This window comes from Diabrotica undecimpunctata, chromosome 7 (genome assembly GCF_040954645.1).
Source record: "Diabrotica undecimpunctata isolate CICGRU chromosome 7, icDiaUnde3, whole genome shotgun sequence".
In the NCBI taxonomy this organism is placed as follows: Eukaryota; Metazoa; Arthropoda; class Insecta; order Coleoptera; family Chrysomelidae; genus Diabrotica; species Diabrotica undecimpunctata.
In genome coordinates this window covers 134,153,295-134,159,294 of record NC_092809.1, presented here as the reverse complement: position 1 = coordinate 134,159,294, position 6,000 = coordinate 134,153,295, and the positions used below count along the sequence as shown (strand labels likewise).

The window sequence follows — 6,000 nt, the reverse complement described above, 5'->3', positions numbered from 1 at the left end:
AGATCTCCCACACGATACACGGACCATATTGTTGCTACCATTGGCGCTCCATTGTCAGAATGTGCTAGAATGGCAGAAGATAGAAAAACGTGGAGGAACATTGGGAAATTTAGTTAATAGCTTCATGATATCACGATACCTGCATCAGGTTAACGACTAAGAAGAAGGTACGTAAATGTTTATAATTTTAGAAATAAGGTCATTGGAATGTTTAATAAAATAAGGATTGTTATTTGTGACATTAGAAATGTTTTTTAAGAACTTTAAAATATTCTCGAAGGGTGATTGGATGCAGGAAACGATAGGACGTAGAGGTATATTCTCCTTGTGTGTTTTAGGTAAACCATACATTTTTGGTGGAATAACGTTGTGTAGCTTAAGTGATTTTGTTGTATTTTATTAAGATATAATTATTAAGATCTGTTATCATATTAAGATCTGTTTTTTATATTAGTATATTGGCTGACAATATGTATTATCACTTATTCAGCTACTCTGCCAATGTAAAAAAAAAGTATTTGTGAATTACACATGGAAAACACAATCGACTGCAAACCCATAACGAAACCAAAACATCATTATACGTTCCAAGTCATTTACTACTTTTCCTGTGCTATAAGCACATATACAATTATTATTTTACCAATTTAAAGTTCAGTTATCAGTTCCAGTTAGCCGACAGTTCTTTCACAGTTTCAACATCAGCAACATACTGCGTTTTAGTTCGCGGTTTTGAGCATTTCTTATTTTTATCTATATTCGCGTAGCAAACTGTTGTGAGGTTAGAGGTTAGTGGTGTCTTGCTAGATCAAGTTTAAATAATAGTAAACATTTAATAAATTAGAATATAATTATTCTAATGAGTAGTTGTAAATAGTTTAGTGGTGATCAGTATAAAGAAACATTTGTAGGTGTGAAGTTTATAAAACAAGAATAATATACAGAAAACAGGTAAGAATATTCTTAATTTTTATTTATAGCTGCTCCATTTTTTTCTAAATTTTTGAAATCTATTGAAGTTCTAAAGATGTTTTAATAAAAACTATTATGCTGAATTATTTATAAATAGGATGCTAAACTTCAAGATTAATTATTTATCAAATGTTCTAGAATTCTTCTTAAAGTGCCGTGTCTAACGGAAGTTTGCCATAAATTCTGCAAATTCATCTCTATTCTGGGCTTTTCTTACTTAGGTCTGGAGTTCTTTTTCAGGTATTATAACGAGCTATTTTTCAATGTAGAAGGATATTTTCTACATAGAATTTTATCATGCGATATTGTAGAGTTAGATTAAGATCTCGGTTCGTTAAAAATTTTCTCATGTTTAAAAATGAATTTCTGGCCAGTTCTGTTTTATATTTGACTTCTTGTTCTAAGCGTAAGGTCTCATGCATCTAGCATCTTAAATATTTAACCTTTTTAACTGATTCGATTAGTTTGTTGTTTAATATAATATGTTTATATTTGGATTATTCTTTTTCATATGTAGCATTGTTTTTGTTTTCTTCACATTAATTTCTGGGCGAACAGTCGGATTAGAACCTATTGGCGAGAATCAATAAAAGGAGTAGGAGAATAATTATAAAATTCCATACTTAAACTAATAGAGAACAAACATATGAAACAACAAACAAGTTTCATATAAATAGAGTACCGACATTATCATTCCCACTAAACAAAAGGGATCAACTTATACTATCTTTTACCTATTCAACTCTGTACTATCAAACATTGCGTATGAGCCATACATACTGTAAGAAATACTAGGGAAAATTTGTAATAACTGTTTAGTTAAAGGACCATACACTTCTACGAATCGAAATCTAGCAAGCTTCATTTACAACAAAGGAGACAGAAAAGTATGTGGTAATTATAGAGGCATTAGCGTCACTATCTAAGTGGACACAAAAAGGTCCTGTATGGCCAATATTTTTACTCTACGCGTTATTAACAATGTTGCTAATTATCTTGTCATCGATCTCAAAAAAAACTAATGACCCAGTGCATTTAAAACTATTGTTTAAAGGTTTAACGAGGACAGAGTTAAGAAAAACCTATAGCAGCTCCATACAACATCTATAAGAATTCACACAACGTCGTAAAGAAGAAAAATACCTTTTCAGAACCATTTTCATTAACAAAGGAACTGCCTATTCTCGACTTTAAAATTAAATTTTCTGGGAGATTTTTTTTAAATTCTTCTTCTTGCTTCTTGTTGTAGGCTTTAAAGCCTGTTTCTTCTTCAATATTAGCCTTCTAAATTGTTTAAATTATCGCACCATCTTTTTCTTGGTTTGCCAATACTTCTTCGTCCATTTGGTGACTTTTCTCGTACTATTCGTATTATCCTATCCTCTACCATTCTACTAATGTGTTCATTCCACTCCTGTTTCCGTTTTGTCACCCATCCATTTATGTCTTCTGTATTGCATGCTCTTCTTATGTTTTCGCTTCTCTCCCTATCCAACAGATTTTTCTATGATATTCGTCGAAGTATTTTCATCTCTGTTGTCTCTAGTAGTCGTCTCGTTTTAGATGTGTCAGGTTTTGTCTCCGTTGTGTATGTTAATATAGGTCTAATTGCTGCTTTATAGATTCTTGTTTTTGTGTCTTGTCTTAGGTATTTGTTCTTCCAGATTGTGTCATTAAGAAATCCTGCCGCTACTTGTTTTTAAGCTTTGTTGTCGTACTTCTTCTTCAACATCTCCGTAACTAGTTATATCTATTCCCAGATATCTAAACCTTGCTTCCTGCCATAGCTGTAAAAGATACTTTTTAAAAGTATCTAGATACTTTTAAGATAATTGAGGCAAAAAGTATCTTAAGATACTAAGTATCTAAGATACTTTTTTGTGAAAGTATCTAAAGATACAAAATACCGGAAAAGTATTTAGAGTAAAAATATCTTAGATACTTTCAAGTATCTAAGATACTTTTAAGTATCTAAGATACTTTTAAGTATGTAAGATACTTTTATGTATCTAAGATACTTAGATGCTTTTGTAGTAACTAAGATACTTTTAGGGTATAATATAAAGGTACTCGGTACTCTGCAGTAGATTGTCGATACTTTTGTTTTAAAAACATAATTTTAACCCTTTAAATTATCATACAATTTTAGTTTAAGCCAGCAGGTACTTTGAAATGGTATACTTTGGGCTTTGGGGTAAATAAGAAATAAAAGACGTTAAGTTATTACAAACTAATAACTATGTATTGAAAACAAAAATCCAACATTAAATTTTCAAAACAATATAAAATAAACATAAATTCGTGTGTTAAAAACAGCATAAGATGCATTATGCGTTAAAAACAGAACATTCAACATAATTAAATTTTTAAACACAATAGGATAGGATATAAAAAAATAGTAACATTTTGGTAGCTAATAACTAGTTAGTATAACCACTAGCTTTTAGTAAAACTAAATTTTCAAAAGTATGATCAGACAAGGCATGACGTCGGGGTGAATTAATAAAAGTTGCAAAAGAAAACATTCTTTCAACAGCTGCAGAAGAAGGTAATGGCGTATTGAACTTTTTAAATAATTGTTCTATAATATTATATTTTTTTAACATTTGTATGTTGGTTTCAGAATCGGCCAAATATTGTAATAGTTGCAGCTCAGCTTGTCGTTTATAATCTAAATCAGTATAGCCAGTGTTTTCGTTTTGCGTTTGAAGATCGGAGTATTCGGAGTTAATATCAAATTCAAAGAAGTCGTTTTGCATTTTGTTACTTTTCATTACAGTAGTAATGTTATTTGTACTTACATCAAATTGTTTTAATTGTTCCTCATTTTCCTTCATAATTTTTATAGCTTCTGTAATTACCAAATCCTTAATTCCACTAAGGTCATTTTCGATATTCCTGATTCCTCGAAATGCAGTAAGCCAACGTGTTTTAAATAAAGGATTAGTAACTGCAGCAATTATTGCAGATTGGTTAGTCAACTTAAGAAGTTTTTCAAATCTGGAGTTTAAAGATACTGTCAGAGCGTTCAAAATAGGTTCCACATATTTAAACTTATTGGTTTTAAGCTTTTCAATTTTAACAAACAAGCTTACGATTGATGGTAGAAGGAAACCGTAGTACATATTTTGTTCGCCTTGAAGAATGTCAAGTGCCAAAGCAAACGGTTTTAGTATTTGGCATAATTCTGCTAAATAATTTAGATCAGTATCTCTGAGCCGATCTTGTTTTGCAAAATTTAATTTTTCGTATAGAGATTCCAATTTTTCTTTAGACTTAAGAATCTGGTTCAGAACATCGAACATGGAATTCCAACGAGTCACACCCAACGAGATAAACGGATAATGTTGCGGGCCGGCGGGCGGGATGCAAAGAACAATACACATCGTCTCTCCCGCTACAACCGGCGCGACAGGTCGAAGTTTGTCGTATCATGAAAAGTATCTATTTCTCAGGTCCTGCGTAAGTATCTAAGATACTTTTTTGTATCTAAGATACTTTTTTTTATCTAAGATACTTTTAGTATCTAAAGATACTTTTAAAGATAAAAGGTACTAGATACTTTTAAGAAGTATCTAAAGTAAAAGTAACTTTTAAATGAACCAAAAAGTATCTTAAATAAAAGTATCTAAGATACTTTTAGTATCTTAGATACTTTTTTTATCTTTTTACTAAAGATACTTTCAGCTCCCTGCTTTATTATTTTCCCATGAATTTCGATTTTACATCGTAGTGGGTATTTAGATGTTGTCATACATTTGGTTTATTCTGCTGATATTTTCATATTGTTTTTCTTGGCTGTTGTATTGAAGAAGTGTATCTTTGGAGCTCGTCTTCTGTCTCGGCGATTAATGCGACGTCGTCTGCATAACATAATATTTGGATTTCTTTGTTCCCCATTCTGTAGCCATGACCTTTACGTACTGCTTGTATTATTTCGTCCATTATTATATTAAAAAGAAATGTGGGCTTAACGAGTCACCTTGTCTAACTCTGCTTTGTACTAGTATACACTGCGTTAGTTTGCCATTTAGCTTTGCCTGTATTCGATTATGGGAGTAGATGTTTTCGATGGTTTGTATAATATTGATTGATATGTTTCTTTTATGCAGTAGGTGTAAGACGTCTTCGACTTTTATGCGATCGAAAGCCTTTGTCAGCTCTATAAAACATAGATATGCTGGTTTACTGTACTCGATGGCCTTTTCTGTGATTTGTCTTGATCTTCCGGATCTGAATCCTTGTTGTTTATCTGATAAATTTGTTAGTTTATTGATTTTGTAGGTTAGGACTTTTGAGGTAAGTTTAAGTGCGGTGTTCAGTAGATTTATACCTCTATAATTTTTGGGGTCTTCTTTATCTCCTTTCTTGAACATTGGTATTATTATGCTGTTTTTTCATGCGTCTGGTATTCTGCAGTACAATATTAGTTTTTGTATAAATTTTGTCATCTCTAGGGTTATACTTTCTCCTCCGTATAAATCCGTATAAATAAAATAAATATACATGTATTCCATTTTACATCTATACGACGCATACAAGCGGCTCAAATTGTTTTTAACAAGATTATTTTTTTAACTCTTGTTTTGTTTCTATTTATTTACATTAAATATTAATTTGTTTTGTTGTATAATCCACTTTTGCGTGACATTATGTGACCCATTTGATTTAAAATGGATTCAGGATTTTTTTATACTTTGGCAACTATGTCAACTTCGATCTCTGTCAATGATAATGACGTGCAACGGTATGTAAATTAGACGGACTGTATGTAAATGAATGATATTCATTGCTTCAATTTTTTTTAAATTTATTTATATTTTCCGAAGAGATCTTTGAATCTCTTGACTATAGACTGTAAAACAAGTACTACTTAAAGTGTGTTGTATTTTAAACATATTCTTAAGTTTTAGAGTTAATATATTTTGTGTATTCATTTTATTTGTTACACATTCAATTTGTAGGAAATAAAAATATAACTATGATGCTTTTTTATTAAAAAAACCTAGTACAAACTTAAACTTAAAT

General features: G+C 30.8%; 1 protein-coding gene across 1 annotated transcript in view; it reads left to right on the top strand.

The window, feature by feature from the left end:
- The first annotated feature begins 659 nt into the window (after nt 1-659).
- The window catches only part of LOC140445867 (uncharacterized), a 73,312-nt gene continuing 67,971 nt past the window's right edge, over nt 660-6,000 (top strand). The window contains exon 1 of the mRNA XM_072538265.1: nt 660-951. The gene's annotated coding sequence lies outside the window, so the exon portion shown is untranslated. The remainder of the gene's footprint in view (nt 952-6,000) is intronic.